The following is an 18,375-nucleotide window of genomic DNA, read 5'->3' as shown; positions in this document are numbered from 1 at the left end:
GTTGACACAAGTGGTGGTTTTGTTAATGATCTCAGTAAGTGTACCCCATGGCACACATAAAAACCATGATATTTATCATTAACCCCATTAAAAGGCAGTGCAAAAAATGAATAATCTTATTTTAGTAATCTAATAATCCTGTGTACAAATATCTAAAGAATGGTGAGGGTTGAATAATTTAAATTTATCAAGCTTGTTTCATTTTTACATTTCCCTTCTGACTTGCTTTATGATGAAAGTTATCATTGAGACAAAAACATTTATACTTTTATACTGCCAGAAGTCTCTAATGTCTCTGTCACTGATAACAAACATTATCTACCAATTTCAATAAATTACTAGCAAAAGAAGCGACCACATTAATTTCAATATATGAATGGAGTATTACAATTAAACTTGGTTTATGCCTGGGCTGTCACCTGTGATCTGTGACCAAATAAAAGTATATATTGTCAGAGGAATCAACAATCCATGCAATGATGAATTGTCTGGCATGTTTGAGCTTGCAATTTTGTCACAGAAACTGTAGCACTTGAGAAAATAGGAACAATTACAAAAGTAGAGGAGGCAATTTGTCCCATTTAGCCAGCTTGGTAGTTTGTGGCTAATTTAAGATTTCATCCAGCAATTTCCTGAAAAAAAGCAGTATACTGGCTTCCAAAACAAGGAGAGAAAACTTGTACCAGACTCCTCCCCTTGGGTCTAACCCAGACCATTTGTGAAGAGAGGGCCTCCTTACTCAGTTATAATTGTACTTTCACATAGTTCCCTTCTATATCTTCTGGTTTGTGTTCCACTACTGATTCTGAAGAAATCCATTGGATTAACCAATGGATTGATTAATGTCTTTGTGGTCTTCCTCTGCATTTGAGGACTTGATCTCACATAGATTAAGCTAATTTGTGATTTCATACACATCAGTCCTCATCAGTAGAGCCATAAAGCAATTTCCACAACCTCTTTACATGGAGGGTCTGTTGCATTTATTTATTTCCAGAGACACATCATTACGTAGGTGTAAATAATGAGGTGAAATGGAGGTTATTGAGGACCAAATCAGATTTCAGTCAAAACAGACAAAATAATTTGGGTCAGAATTAATCTCTGCATGCCTGTCCATCCCAGTAATGACTCAATACCTAACAATTCCAGATTTTGCTGGAAGACAAAAGCACTACATTTACCACCTTTTCTTGAGGTTGATTTTATGGAATAAGAATTTAACTCAGCTTCTATTGTAAAGAGCAGTTAGATTGTATATATTAAATTAGTGAATTGACATTTAACTTAAATCCTTTCCTGACTCTTGTTTTATTTTTTTTTGTTCAAGTATTTATCAAATGGAATTAATTAAGTCTGTCTGGATTTCTCAGTGATGAGCAATTCTTCCATCTGCAGCCTTTAATTTCCTGGAAATCAGGTTAGCAGTATAAAAAATGCTCTTCATGCTATTTAGTGGGATGTGAAAAATTGGATTCAGCCTTTTTAACACCAGCAGTTGAGTTATGCTGGCATGGTTTAAAGTCCGTTTGTGCTGCAGAGTAACAAGGTGCTTTTTTTTGTAATGTTACCATATTCCAATGTTAGTACCCTCTCAAAGCATCACCAAATTGACAGGGTGAAATTTCTTAACCTTCCTCTAATCCACTCCAATCCTTTAATCTCTACAGCTTTAGGTATGTTATGGTATTAAAATGTTGATTAAGGCATGGTAACTACTGGCTGTTAGCAGCAGTGTCCAGGATTCATAACAAGCAGGTACTGTAGATGTTGATTTTTCAGACATATTTAGTTTTGTTCATAGTGGACATATCTAATGCATAAAAGCAAAACCTTACATTCATTTTTTAGCTTGTCTCATAGCAAAATGCCAGACTGAAAACTGAAATTTGTCATTAGACAACTGCGTGAAGGGTTGAGTGGACTCAACTTATCTAGGATATTCTCAGCTCAGCTTGCCCTGCAAACCAGCATTATCAGTGACAACTGCATGAGCCTTGAGCAGAGCAGAGGGAACTCCATGGGAGGAATAATAATAATAATAATAATAATAATAATAATAATAATAATTATAATATTTTTTTTAAACTCCTGAAGGAATATCACGCCTGTTGTACTAACCTGAGAGCACCATGTTCAAATTTGGATCGCTATTGCGACCTGATATTTTTCTTATTTATATAATATTAAAATATGAGAAATATCATATTAACATGTTAGAAAAAGAAATTATACAGTTTTTTTTTTCACAAATATACCCATTATCAGAGAGGCACACATATTCCATTCCTTATTGCACATACTCTTGAAGTATGTCTATACATTCATATACATTTAATCTTATATTAGCATAGTATCATATATCCAGCATTTTGTGTACATCTGTCTTGTATACATTCAGGCAACACTCATACTCACTTATAAGGTCCAAATCTCTGAATTATTCAAACCGGACAGTCATTCACCTTTAACAGAATTAGTATTCTTATTAACGAATATTAGCATTACAGTACCACCTGCTGGCTAATATAGGTAAATAAAAAAATACTTTCATTACCTGTGTTAGTTGACCAGATTGTTTCTTATGATTTTATCTATCTGAATATGGACTGAATTTTTCTTTTTAATTCAGTACACATTTTATTGTTTATAACATCTTAAATTCCCTTTGAAGAATATATGTATCATGTGATATGATTACCTTATAGCAGAAACCTCAAAGTATCATCAGAAATGATGCCATGAAACTGTAATACACAGTAACTTTGGTAAATTACAATTTAACTGTTAAGAGCTTCCCTGAGCAAGGATCTCTTTGAATAACCTTAGGAATTGTACTTCATCACATTTGTTCTCAATAGATTGTGAATACTGTGTTTTTCACTTTTTTGATCTGTTGCGTCTCTGGGTTATTATGACTTGCTGTACATTAAAGGACCAAGGCACAGATAAATGTTCTGACAAACATTTGGAGTCTGGAGTTGGGAACACAATAATCCACTTGCTCAACCACTGCCACTAAAGTCTTTATTGTTAATATTTTGAAATAACCAATTTTGCCAAGTAGTGCGTGGATTTAGTATACATTTTTGATGCTCAAAGTATGGAGTTCTGATTACCTTCTCTGACTCTTGGATATACAGTATGTATGATTCTGAATTTTTTCATTGACTTCAGTCTTTATCTTTGCCATAGCCAGAATGTTACATGAAACACTAATATTCTCAGAATAATTTGTACACAACACCTTAACCATGATTTTAGTCTCACTGGTATGTGTAATGTGCAGTAAGAAACAGGATGGAAAAAAGTCAGTTATTTTTTAAAAATGTATTTCCGTTATATGAGTTCTTGATTAAATTCATAAATCCAGCATCCAAGAATGCTGGATTCCACAATAGTCCAGCTTAGTTTGTACTAATACTTTGCGCTAGCACATTTTTACCTCTTTAATGTGTAGTTAAAGTATCTTTTCAGATTATTTTCCATTATTATATCCCATTGTTTCAAACACCTTGTATTTTGCCTTCCTTCAATAAAAGAGGAAAAACGTGAATTTACTTGCCTGCTATTTTGAAGAAATCTTTTTTGACTGACTTTGTCAAATCCTTTCAGGATTTTGAATACGTCATCTGAATCTTCCGGAACTTTTTTTATCCTGGAACAAAACAGGACATTAGAGAGATTTAATTAAAATCCTGGGACCATTAAATTACAGGTTCATATTTAACACACAGTTTAATACTGGAGGCACAAGCCAAAACTGTGTTTTGGACCTCTGGAGAGGTACTTGCGATCCAGTATAATTAGAAAATGGTTGCTGTACTTGCTTATGCTACTATAGTATTTGACACCCTCACACTGATACAATTACAAATCAAAATAAATTGAAAGGTGTATTTTGAAAATTCCAACTTTATAAACATATTTTTATTCTTAGTATGTCGAGTTTTGAACATGTTGTTAATACTGTGGCTACTGGAGAGGAAATTTCAAAGGCAAGAGCAAAGGAAACAAAGGTCTAGCTAATGCAGGCTACGTGGAAACTTTTGCTTCATCCCATTTACAAGTCTCTTCTCCTTGACTAAAGGTTTATGAACAGTTTCACCCAGCAGTCCATTCGTTTCCGAAACTTTTTATCCAATACAAGGTCGCTGGGGAGTCACAGCCAATCCTGGCAAGCAACGGGCACCAGGCAGCGTACACCATGGACTGGACACCAGTCCATCGCAGGGCACACACTCACACCAAGGCCAATTTTCACAGTAGCCAATTAACCTGCCAGAATGTCTTTGGAATGTGGGAGGAAACCAGAGCACTCAGAGGAAACCCATGAGAACACAAGGAAAACATACAGACTCCATGCAGAGAGAAGTCCAGAAATTGACCCAGGGCCACAGCATTTCAAGGCAGCAATCAATGCTAACCACTGCACCCCCATGCTACCCGAAGACGCAATTATGTGTTAGTGTGTACTTTGCTGTTCTTAAAGAAACATTAACACCTGCACTATATAAGAACAATTGAGATCTTCTGCAAATCATGCAGTTGGATTGGGAGAAACAAGAAGCCGTCACTCAATACAAGTTAAAGGAAAACGAATGTGTTTTTTTTTCTGAAAAAAAGAAGGGAGAATGAAATAAGAACTATCGTTTTTAAAACAAGGAGACTGTGAATCAAATGTGTTGGCCCAGAAAGAGCCAATCTAGTGTCGTTATATCTAGTGTCAATCTAGTGTCAAACAATGGGAAGGAAGTACCTAATGTACTTTTTATGGACTGAATGCATGCATTTGTCTCAGCTGTTTAGTGCTGATCTGCAAATGTGTTCTGAACAGTATTTCTGTATGATTTGCAATCTATATTCTGTGGCATATTTAATCAGAACAGCAATTATGTATACATTCTTGCATATACAAAAGCTCATAAATTGTGAAAATGTGCAATAGACAACAGAAATAATAGTACATATATCCAGAGCATATGTGTAGCAGAATAGTGGGTGAAACTAGAGAAATCCCTTAAAAGGAAATATTTTTTTGTTGTAAACCACAATAGTTTACCAGACTATACATAATTCAAAAGTATGGTGTTCTAACAGTAAAACTAGAGAGAACAAAAACATATGTTCACAGGAAATGCAGCATCTGTACCATTGGGTAAATTAAATTCGAAATACTCCAACTTAAGTTTTTTTAAAGCGCAGTAAGCTTGTCAAAATGTTCTGTCATTGCCCGTTGCTATGCAACTGTAAGGAGACAGAGAGTGTGGGTTGAGTAACCACATAATGCTACAATATAATTCAACCTTTTACCTCAGCAGTTGTCCAAGTGCAGTCTTTAAAGGGGGAAAGCTTCATTTCTCTGAAATATTATGTCACAGGCAAAGTTTTCCTATAATATTTCTTAGTGAAAATTCACCAAAGTTGAGAGATATGTGAAAAATAGACTCCTACACATAGGAGTCATGTAGGAATATGATTTAAGGTGATAGCACATTGCTTACATCACTCTTATCCATTTCAGGTGAGTTTTTATGTATTGTTACTAGTATTATAGTTATTAAAAAGGGCTCATAATTGCTCAGAGGCATTCTTTCCACTGGGGAGTGAGATATGAGCGGGACAAGAATAAGAACAAAAGGTCAAATGAACACTTCACTTCAAGTATTTTTTAAAATTTGATTTCAAAAGATGAATTACCTCATTGGATTTACTGTATGTTTCAGTGTTTTCGTGTACAGTTTCACATTCTGAAGCTCAGTTTTGGATGTAGTTCAGTTTAATGTGAAAATGTGTAACACAATTCAGAGATAGATAGCCACTTTAGACTTGGTACTGCACCACACTATATACTTCTGATCTACGAACTCTGTGGATTAACACAATTGTTACGGATACATTCAGGAATTCCACAGTTCCTGTAGTTATGATAACATCAAATGATTCTTTTTAGCAGTATGATGAAACCAAGCAAAGAAAGAAATTATTATTTACTGTCTTTCAGGTTTACTGCTCCCTATATATCTTCAGTCTAATCCATTATCTTCCCAGTGGTTGATAAAAGGCACAGAGATTGTGGGTTTAAATTTAGATAAACAAACAACAGTGTTTGAATAAATAAGGTAGTAAGACCTCTCGTGATTGAGATCAAGTTACATTGGTGGATTTGAACTTCAGTAAAAAACATATAAGGTGTTCATATATATCAAATTGTGAATATCAAAATATACATCACTCTGATTATGTATGTGTTACGACCCCAAGTGTCTAGGGGTAAAGGGGTGTAACATTTAGGATAATTCTTTTGGAAGCAGGTGGGTTTTGGTGAGGGACTAGGAAGCGTGATAACAAGGGTAAGGAACTAGAGTGGTGCCAAATGAAAGAAAATAACAAACAAAATGGAGCTGGCTAGGACAGTGAGGGAAAGCTAATCTGACTACAAAAGAAAATCCAAAACACACGGTCTTCAGCGTCTTCAACACCCTAGCTAACCTGCACTGACTACCCAAAACCATACAAGACAAACGGCACTCACCCGTACTAAACTAGTGTACTAATACAAAATCAACTAAGTGTGTAAGTGTACCCAACAACCTAAACTAACCTTATATACAAAAGTTCACACAAAAACACAAGTGAACCAGGAATACAAATAAGGGAAAACAAGAGTAATCAACAGGAGCGGGGTACAAAAGAACACAAAAGTTGAACATGTAACACTGGGGCAAGGTAATGGCAAAACAAGGATGAACACACAAAGAAACGAAAGTACAAAGAAACTAACAAAAAAAAACAACAAAACAACAAAGCCGAAGCTCTACGAAAATACACACACACAAAGCAAAACAAACCAACAAACGAAGCCGAAGCAATAACCAGAAGCGAAGTGAAGCGATAACCAAAACCAAACGGGACCAAAGTCAAACAAAAGGCCTTTTCTTCCTGAAAGCCTCCATGTTATATGCTGAATAAGATGTGTTCTGATTGGCTGAGAGCTAATGATGACATCAACTGAAAGTGTGGTGTAATGGTGGGCCAATGGGGAAGGGAGAACAATCAAGGGTCAACAGTGTGGACATAACAGAGAAAACACACACTGGGACGTAACAGTATGATTTTAGAAGAAGAAATGATACAGATTTAGAACAACAAATAAAAAATCAATTAATTGATCATTCAAAATTGTCTACTGTACACTACGTCACTTGAATAGTGAGAAAGTTGTTTGCACAGAGATAATGAAGTGATTTAACCTGTCCAATGTCCATTCAGGTGGGTAGCTGCATCAGCATGCGTAGGCTGCAAAGGAACAAGTAATAGGTTTATTCCATGCTGAAAAGAGAAGAAAGAAAACACAACATTTCGGCCATGGAGCCTTCTTCAGGTGTGAGTACACCCCACACCTGAAGAAGGCTCCACGGCCGAAACGTTGTGTTTTCTTTCTTCGTTTTCCAGCATGGAATAAACCTATTACTTGTTCCAATGTCCATTCAGGTGAAAATCATGCAAGAAAAACACAAACACGAACCGATACACCTTCCTAATGATGAAAACTATGTCTTTGTGCCATTGTCTTGATGAAGCAACATATTAATACCTGAGGTAGGCTCAGTAATGCAACCAAGTCCTTTTTAGGACTTCAGCAATTTGGTGAAAAACCAAGGAGTTGTGTTGAACACCACAATAAATGTCAGTGATCATGACACAGAGTTCGGAATGATATGCTAATCGTTACAACAGACCAATGAGGAGGTCGAGGTGTGATGCTCTAGCCAGGACAGTCTAGATAATACAAAACTCCACTTGTAGTGACTGATGGTAGCCTAACTATGGCACTGCAGTACGTTGATCAGGTCCTGGACCTTAACCCGACAAATACCAGCGAGACAATGCCCACACAAATGACAATGGCTGACTTGCAAAAAAACAGTTATGCACAGCATGACTACAGCCTCATTGAACATTTGTGAGACTAGCCAGGACAATATTATGTGGCATCTAGGGATCAGAGACTAGTGAATAGGTTCAGTACACGTCTGCCCAGCCTCGTGCTGTACACCCACAGCAGAAGAAATGGCAATCCTATGTTTTTGTGATGTAATTGTATGAAGGGCTGCTGAGATTGTAGAGAGCGTTGTATTTCTCAGCTTCAACACTTTTAAGTCTGGAATTATTTCCATCTTTGGAATTATTTTTGAATTAAGCTTTTCACAGGGGGTATTGGGCTGGTATGCTGAAAAAAATAAATAATATTTGTATTACATTTTATAGCAGAGTTCTATTTATATTCCACTTAAAATGTGTAGCCATGAAAAAACTGACATGAAGCATAAAACAACAGAACAGGATGCAAGTCATTGCATTCTGCTGCACTGCTGATGTGCTGTGAGTGTCGACAATGTTGTCAGTGCAGTAATGTGCAATGGGCACATAACAGGAGCATCAGACGTGCACAAAAGTGCAGTAAGTGTAGATCAGCCTTTAGTGTTCAACCCAGTAACTTCAAGCGAGAGGAAGTACAAATTAACTTTAAATACATTTCAGAGGGAAAATGTCAATATTTGGTTGGTTATCCTTTTGACAATAACGGCAGGAAGTCTGTAACCCATTGAGCAGACTAAGCTCTTTGTGTAATCATGTAATGTGTGTGTAATCACATTTCCAGAGGTGGCCATGCATGAAGAATGTATATATGATATTGTACTTATCCATCCATCCTTTTCTAAACCGCTTTATCTAGTACAAGGTCACGGGAAAAGCGAGAGACTAAACCAGTAAGCAGTGAGCACAAGACCAGATGCACCCTGGATGTGATGTCAATCCCTCGCAAGGTACACACAAACAAGCACAGCATATTTTTGGACTGTGACTGGAAACCGGAGCACCTGTAGGAGACTCAGGTCTCAGGTCAAACCCAGGGCCCCAGCCCCAGAAGACAGCAGTGTTAGCTGCTGCACCACCGTGTCGCCCTTTGTTCTTATCATTCATATTAATCCCATGATCATCAATACAAATAGCTTGACTGTAAAGCTAAAAGTTCTGCTTTTAAGGAGTTCTGCCTTTGCTGCCCAAAACAGTCAAACTAAATTCCCAAAAACATATCAATTGGTTAAACACCTAGAGCTACAATATACATGTGTGGCAGAAAAAAAGGTCAACTTAGAGTAGAAAAATATAAATGCTCAAGTAAGCAAATGCTGGAGGAAATGGATAAAATGCTAAATGACCTCATTTTCTTTTCTTGAAATTAACAAATGCAGGGAATGTACTTAATGAGTAAGTACTTACTGTACTCTGATGGAGTACTAGCAGAGCAAATATTAATAATGATATGCATAACTGCGTCTGCCTGAATCGACTACAACTGAGTACTGCACATAGATTTTGTTTCAATTAATCTCTCAATCCATTTTCAGCTTTTATTATTTTATAGACATTTTTCATTAAACGCATAGGATACTAAAACAATTTGTACATAAAAGTGTCTTCAGCCTTTTTGTGTTCTTAGGTTTAAGACATTTATTTACTGATTTTTTAATTCCCAGCTCTTATAAAAATATTTTACTTTCTATTGTACTTGAGCAAATCTGAAATAAATCATTACAAACTAAATAACTAAATGAAAATAGTTTGGTTGAAGCATTACCTTAAGTTCTTAGTTCAAAAAGGCCAGATAGAAATCACACCCTACTTCGTTCACATTAATAGATGATTAACATTACTTTTCTTAATGTGTGAGCGTTACATTAAGAAAATGTATTAATCACAAGAATTATTATTAAATCTACTGCTTACGCGTGGACATGTAAGGAAGTACATTGCTGCCATTAAGGAAAAAAATACTTATTGTGGGATGTCGTGTTTAGGCGAAATTATCTCATTATTACAATAGTACATTATCTCGTAATAATAATATGGTAAATTATCTTCTATTTACACGATAGGAAATTATCTTGTTATTGCAAGATACTAAATTATTTCCAATGACCATTTGAGTGTATGGACGACCCATTACTTTGGAGCGCATATAAGCTAGAAGCTACAGAATGTATACAGGCTTATTTTCAATTGGGATATAGTCATAACGAAATGTTACAATTTTTAGTTATATAATAACCATGAGGACACTCACACTTGTCCTTAAATAGGAGTGTACCGTGCCATCGATTCTACTGTTTCAATAAACTGAAAGTCGACTAATGATAATGTACATGTAGGTATTGTATGACAATTGTGCTATCATGTAATTAACACATACGCGATACGTACTAGTCTTGTAATTTCAAGATCATTTTCTTGTAATTAAGAGATAACACATGAAAGATTTTCTTTTTCCTTGATGGTAGCATTGTGCTTTTTTAAACTTGTAATGCTCACACCACTTTTCTCAAAATATGATATTGTGTATTTTTGAGTGTTACTTTTTCAGAGTGAAAGAGTTCATATGTGCTATACCTTTCCCATGTGAAACTGTCATGGTGAATTTATTCACCATTTCCTACGGATGTAACGTGCCTTCTCAGTGTAGTAAAACAAAGTAAATGCATATTGAAACCATTTTTTCATTTCAATAATAAAGATAATGTACATTTATTTTTGTTTTTCAGTGTTACACAAAAAATAAAAAAAATGTAAAATGCTTTATAAATGACATAGCTGTACTCAATGACTTAAAGAAATGGTGGAAGATTGTTGTCCTGCATTTGCTAAACAGAACAAAGTTCTCACAAGTACCATTAAACATTTTGATATTTATCTTGACACCAACCAACTTCAAATGTCTTGTGAAGGTATTAGGCATGAAGAAAACATTTCAACTTGCATTTAGAGATGCCTAATTGATTCTAATTTACTGCCTTTTAGTTGCAGAAAGCACATTAGTACCTATTATCTTTTCTATTAATGAGGTACATCAAAAGAGCCCTATGATAATGGATAAGGACTCATATGGTGCATTAGCCTACTGTAAAAACATTTGCAAGCCAAGTGTGTTTATTTTACACCCAAGGAGTAGTCAGTCAACAGAGGAAATGTGAAGCTTTTACAATATCATATAATGTTTAGAACATTAGTAATGCATTAAATATTGAATTGAATAACCAATCTTTTTTCCAAACTGGGAACTTTATTTCCTAATAGCAATGTTTAACTGTTTAAAACACAAACATAAGTATTTGACAAGACTGAAAAGAACACAATATTTTTATGGAACAAGTAATAGGTTTATTCCATGCTGAAAAAAAGAAGAAAGAAAACACAACGTTTCGGCCGTGGAGCCTTCTTCAGGTGTGAGGATGATATTTTTATTATTATGCTACGCAAATAAAAAAGAAATAACTTAAATGTACTTTTTAATTTTATTGATTGAACATATATGCCACATGTGAAACTAATTTTAAAATAGAGAGACAATAAAAGAAGGCATAGCCATCAATGATAAGATTGGGAACTCGATAAGAAATACAGAATTTCGTATTCCAAAAGCTTATAGCTACAACACACATCTAAGAATTCAATGATTGTGATTTTTAATGTCAAATATGATTGGTCTAAACAGACTTATGTTGTAAAACAATATATGTGTGAGAACTTCAATAAAGGGAGATTTGTGAGGCTTTCTAATGGAACGGTATGTCACTAAGTAAGATGATTTGGTTCTAGTTCAAGAAAGCCATTACATCTACAGTGATATAAAGTCAGATATGGGGCACAAAAATGGGTTAGGTTAGCTTCAGGATACTATTACTGTCACTGTAATAGTCTTCTTGTCTAACACTGGTGGACACTCCTGGAGTTCAAGTTTTTGGTCAGAAAATATAAATAGGTTTAAAACAGGAGTGTGTTTTAATTGGAATTATTGAGGGGTTTTCGTACACTACAGAACTTCACTGTTGTTTTAAAAAGCTGTCAAATTTCAACATTGCACTTATTCTCTGAATCAGTCAACTGGCTATGATGCTTTTTCTGTCTGTATTTGAGGTTATTTGTCCAATGGCTTCTGTTAAATAGTAGTTTCCAATGTACTCTAATTTAGTAATTTCCTTTGAGGCTTACCACATTCAAAATGCTGTAGTTGTTAATGGAATTCAAATTGCCCATGAAAGCCTTGTGGTACAATGTAGACGATGACACTTCCTCATACACCCATTTTCGATTTAAAAGAAATACTAAGACTAGTATGGGAAACAATACCTTAAAATGGGACAGTGTTGGTAAACAAGAGACATCCAGAAAATACATAGAAATGGTGCTGAATTTGAAATCTCTGTCAAAATTAGCTCATACTGCACAATTTAAATTCAGGATGATGAAAATAATTTGCAATGTATCTGTAATATCATTCATTAGGGTGAATTCTGGAGGGTGTGAGTTTTTACTGTAAGTGCTTAAATATAAACACTCTATTAGTTGCAATCAGTACAGTTTTGGTTGAACTCACATTGCCAACCTATGGGCAGAGGTCATGTCATTCGTTGACTGTGAGTTTCCTAAGCAGCAGCACACAACGGGCTGAGAATCTCCAGGGATGCGTGGGCTGGAGTCGGCCTTTAATGTTATCCTTGAGAACTGCGCTTGTCCTCCACTTGACACAGTACTGTCACGCCCTCTGCAGCCAGAGGGCGCTCCTACTCTGTCCTAGTTTCCTGTTCTTCGCTGTCCTTCTGGTGTCTCTCTGTCTAGGGCTATATATTTCCGGGTCACTCATTCCCCTTTGCTCAGCATTGACGTTCGGATGTCCTGAGACCTGCCTAGCACCAGGCCGCCGCTCCATCCGTGGCCTGAGGGCATTGGTTTCTATACGGCAATTCCTGAACTCTTGCACTGCTAAGCCCGGGCTAACTCCCAGTTCCGCCGCTTTGCATAGGGTCTTTTTCCGCTCTCCTGTCATTCCACGGTCCGTCCCTTCCGACATCCGTGACAAGTACAGTTCTGATCTTGCAGTGTGTGAAATGGCAAATGGCTCAAGAGTGTGTGTGTCATTACAGTATGTAATCTTGATTCCCACTGTGCTATTGCAAAGAAAATGAATCAGAATCACTTTATTTGCCAAGTATGTTACATGTACATGGTGACTTAGTGCAAAAAAGCATAGAAACAATTCAATAATGTTCAATAACTGGTCCCTAGTCATTAAAATGTGCTATTTTATCCTTCGTGGGAACAGGAATGATAGTAGAGGATTTGAAGCATGCAGAGACCCTGCACTAGCCCAGGGACTAGTTGAATATGTCTGTGAACATGTCTGAGATAGCCGAGCAACACAGTGCTTCAAAGGGGCTGGAGAAACCTGATCAGGACCAAAAGCCTTCTTGCAGTTTTAATTTGCAAAATTATGTTGACTGAGAGGTAGAAAAATATTTATATTTAAAATATTTTTCATAAGTGAAGAATGAGGAAATAGAATTAATTCATAAGACTGGTCACAAATAAGAAGAGGCCATTCAGCCCATCTATCTCATTGGGTAGTTTTAAGTGCACCTCCACATAGTGTCTACTCTTGCCCTTTGTGTTTCCTTGTTTACTAGTTTAGTTAATTTAGTTCAGGCAAAATGTGTTTGCACGAATCCTTATCACATTTTCCCAGTAAATTAATATTTTGTGCAAGCAGCTCAACAACTAAATTTGTGCATCGCATATACCTGTTTCATGGGTCTTGGAAGTACATCTACCTCTGAAGAGCCTGATCTCAAATGCCCTAAGTACTGGCCTTTCTGTGGCAGCTGGAAGGCAAAATTTAATACCCATATTCCGGCAGAACCTGTTTTTTTTGACCTGTTAGTCCAAAATAGAATCAGCTTTATTCTGGATAAAAAAGTACGTCATGCTGGGGCTTGTGTAAGTGCCGGGATCTCTGTCCCTTCAGGATTAGGATATCATCAGTGTAATGAAGCAAAAAAGCCCGTCCTTCCTGTCCTTGTGGTGTGCAGAAAATTGGGTTAGGATCTTTTCTGCTCAGTTCACAAGGTCATCACATTCTTGGACATAACTTATTAGCGGCATTTGTGGTCATCAGAAGCCCATCATCACCACATTGATTTAAATAAAAGAATGCCGTCCGTATGCAGGCTCCATTTATAGGAAGGGTTAGAAATTCCACATGGATAACGTTTTGCTTTATATATCATATTATTAAAGGCAAATTAAATGTCTTTTTTCACTGTCAAGGCTTTGACAGATAACCCTATAGAGTAGCTTTTCTGTGTGGCTAGTTATTTCTGCTGCCCATCCTGTTGTTGTTGTTGTCGTTGTCGTTGTCGTTGTTGTAATAATGTCTTTATCTCTTAACATGTAAGTATGGTAGTAGATTTTTCTGAAATACTTTTCCAAACAATCTTTATCAGATTAAGATCCATCAGCATAATGAGGCAAAAGGCATTAAAATAGATGAAATGCCCAGATTTGGTGTCATTGTCTTAAGGGTAGTTGGATAATTCCTATAGTATGTTAATGACATCTGAATTGCACTGTGCAATACCAGCGAAAGACGAAAGACATTATAGTTTTAGAGATTGAAAATAACCTGTTAGAATCATTTGTATGCTTTCTTTAAAAGGTGCAAGATTACTGATAACACAGTACAAATTAGGTTATGCACAAGGAAAAAATATATTTAAACAGGCCATGCATAGCAGAGAAGCAATTGCTAATATTCAAACAAGTGAAATGCCTAAAAATCTCAATGATTTTATATCAGTTTTTTTTATAAATTATTATGCATTTCTTTCTTTGTCATAAGTAAAATCAATGTCTTGAATTTGTAATATGTCGGGCTATACTTTGCCCAAAAGCAGGTCTGATTCCAATAAAAGAAGATGTGGCCTTTATGTATCCAGCTAATTTTGCATGTATTTGTAAGATTCGTACTTTGACGTGTACAATTCAGCTGGGTCTTATCGAGGTTTTAGGAGAAAATCAGGAGTGAAGACATCACAGACAGAACAATTGCCAGATGGTGAGACAGATAAACCTGATCCCTAAGCAAAACTGGCATAGAAACCAGGTGCCCTTTCTACCAGCCCAAATTTCTGCATTCTGAGGCAAGCACAAGAGATTATTGACCCTTAATGCTACATGAACTGTGAATAAGGACAAAATCCATAATAAAAAGCTGTGTAAGTCCAACGAAAATGGAAAGAATTTTAATTCCTGACGCATGAGCGCACTGTCTAGGAAGGAGCTTTTTCAAAGTCCCCTGTCAACAGAACAAAGCAATTAAACAAAACAATGGTTCAGGAGGCAAAATCATTTTTTCTCGTCTTGCATGACAACACTAAAGCACATGCTTGCCACTTTACTTCCCTTGCTCTGTACATCATCACCCTACCAGGCAATTAACTTACAATTGTTAATTAATAAGTGTCCAATCATCCATGTTGTGATTGTGCATTTTGGATTCATTCCTTCCTCCCTGGCTTCTACCTGCTTTTGTAGTTCTGTGTCAACATGGGGTGTGAAGTTATAGTATACTGCCTGGCCCAGCTATGGATTATCTCTAGTCAAGGATACATAACTGAAAAGGTAGATTGGGAAGTGTAGGCATGCTAAACATGTAATGAATGTAAAGTAAATGCTTAATAAACACACTTGTTTATCTAATAATAAACACAAGTTCATTATCTGTGAATTTGACTAATTTACTGACTATACCAGAATCTAAGTCTCTGATATTATTATGGAGCTGTCCCACTGTCACCTGTCCACTCTTCACAGCCTGGAAAATAATAAAATAATAAGTTCACACACTTTCATCAGGGATCAAAAATATGGCACTTAAGATTTCAGGAGTTCACACTTCAGGGCCACCGTGTCTAGACACAGATTTCAGAGGGAAAATTAGAGAAAATTATCCCTAAGGACAATAAGGCACCTATAGGGACATATATCTGTCTTCTAAAACTGTATCTTTTTCTCCTTCTTTCTCCGTCTTGATTAGATTCCTCTAATAAAAGGATTTTGCATCTAGTCCCAGCCCCAAACCCAACTCTTGAACCAGACTTCAAACGTGCAACTCTAGAAACCCTTGAATTTATATTTAACTCCTTCCTGAATAAATACTAACCCCCACAACTAAGGTAGTCAAAATAAACAAAATCCAGATGAGGATGGTCCAAACATTCTCACCCTCAGCATCATACTGATGACTTGCTGTATACCCAAACTAACCAAAATCCTCTTGTTTATGCCAACAGAGTAATGAGAATGCTACCAAGGGCAGGCCTTGCATGATCCAGTACTCCTCTGTTCTACATGATCACAGGAGCAACCTCTGTCCAAAATCCCAGATTAACACATTAGAGGTAAGAGCAAAATTAAGCTTTTTATTGTAACAGTTTTCTTAGTTCACTGTCTTGCCATTTTCCCCCAAGTGCTGGTTCCCACTTTACAGCATCAATAGAGGCAATGAGGAAACACAGATGGCGTGGTCTGTGTCTGTCATAAGAAAAAGAAAACAACCTGTCCTAACCCTAATGAGACATGGTCTTTAATGTCTATGTTAATTAAAATTAATTGAAAGTCTTACAGGAAAACAAGAAAAAACTTAGATACTGCTACCCTGTTCTTTCCAAGCTTCCTTTCCACAGTCGTACCAAGGGCATCCATAGTTCTCCTCCTACCAAACATAACAGTCCTTTGTATGGAATCACTCAATTCGGATGCTGGTATCCGGTTTGTTGCCACTGTCAATGTTTATATGCTCTAAGTGCTACGTTTGGAAAGTCCTAATAAAATTACATTGAAACACCACAACAGAAACTAATCTGCGCAATAAACTACCTGAATCTCCTTAATTAACCCACATCACAGAAATCTAACACAATAAAGCAGTACAATGGGAGTGACATACTGCTCTATGCAGAGGATGATTACTACAGTTAATTGGCTATTCAGTTAACATTATCAACAAAATTCCCAATAAAAGATGGCAGATGACCTTGTAATTTTGTGGTTGGATCTAATAAGCTAACATTATTACACGTGCACTTCCTACCAAGTCCAAACCACCCTAGCAAAAGCTGGAAAGGAAAATGCTACACTAACTCAATTCACCCACTAAAGATATCACGTTGATAGAGGCCGTATCTGTTTGAGATCATCTGGAGAGGATGAATGATTGTTCCATGGTCGCAAAGCAAGGTCATCTCTCCCAGGCAAAGTAAACTGTTTATAGTTCTGCAAGTGAGGTTTAGGTAATAATATTGGAAAGACCATGAATACTGGTTTTAAATGTGCTGAAAAACCAAATGAGCAGCTGTAGGTGTGAACAAGAAGCTTCCCTGAAAGTGTTACAGTCTGACTCCTGGGCCAATCAAACCAGAGACATGACTGCATCATAAGCAAATGAATTATATACACGTAAATGTAAATATCAACATTCTTGCAATATTCTGAACCCATTACATTTTTATCTTTAATATTTCAAGTGGGTATCTGCATCAGCTGAAACATTGTGTTTCCTTTCTTCTCTTTTCAGCAGGGAATAAACCTATTGTTGCTTTTTAAGTTTGGTTTCATGACGTTATCATACTTATGGCCTTCAAAATACAGATACTGTTTTTTTAACCCAGTCTTGACCTCTCCTAGCAGCAGAAACACATCTGCTTGGATGGTCAAATTGTGACTAAATAGATGCTGGTGCTGCTTTGTGAGCATTTGCATCTCCTACCCTGGGATCATTGGCTCCCGTCTTGGAAATGTTCACATGCAGCTGATGCGACCAAATCCTTTTTCCACGGCCCTTCTATCATAGCTGTCCCAACTTTAATAGAAGGTCGGAGGGGGTTACCACCGATTGTGGGGGAGGAGGGTTTTATGGGATGCTTGTGCATACGCAGCACTGTAACAAGACTCACGCTGTAAGAATTTCAAGCACGGTGAGGCCCGAGAACTTAATCGGGTATGAGAATTGTGAAGCACTACAAGCTAGAATATAAATTGCAACAAAGATAAAGCTACAATACATATTTTGAATTTTGATCTCCTTCAGTATTTATTCTGCAGTTAGTGTACAAAACTAATTTACGTTTGATTTCTGGCCCTTCGTCCACTCTGCTGTTATGTTGTGACGCATAAAAGAAGATGGCTAAAAAATTGGCTTCAGAAACTAGAGCATTTATACCTTCATGTTCCTATAATTAGGTTACCAACAAGAGGCAATTATTTAGCCCATGTAGCTCATTTGGTTGCAAGCTAATTTACTATTTATTTGGAGGAAACGTTTATTCCTAATGACTTACAGAAGTTACATTACCTATTTTTATATAATGCACATTTCATTTAAATTTGCTTTATGTCCTAGACCCTAATATCAGCAGATCTTGTTTCTTTAAACACTGGTTACAAATCGGTCTGCCAGGATCAGGTTTTTAACAGGGA

Source organism: Atractosteus spatula, chromosome 6, assembly GCF_055471065.1.
Source record: "Atractosteus spatula isolate fAtrSpa1 chromosome 6, fAtrSpa1.hap1, whole genome shotgun sequence".
NCBI classification, from domain to species: domain Eukaryota; kingdom Metazoa; phylum Chordata; class Actinopteri; order Semionotiformes; family Lepisosteidae; genus Atractosteus; species Atractosteus spatula.
This window is presented reverse-complemented; position numbering follows the sequence as displayed.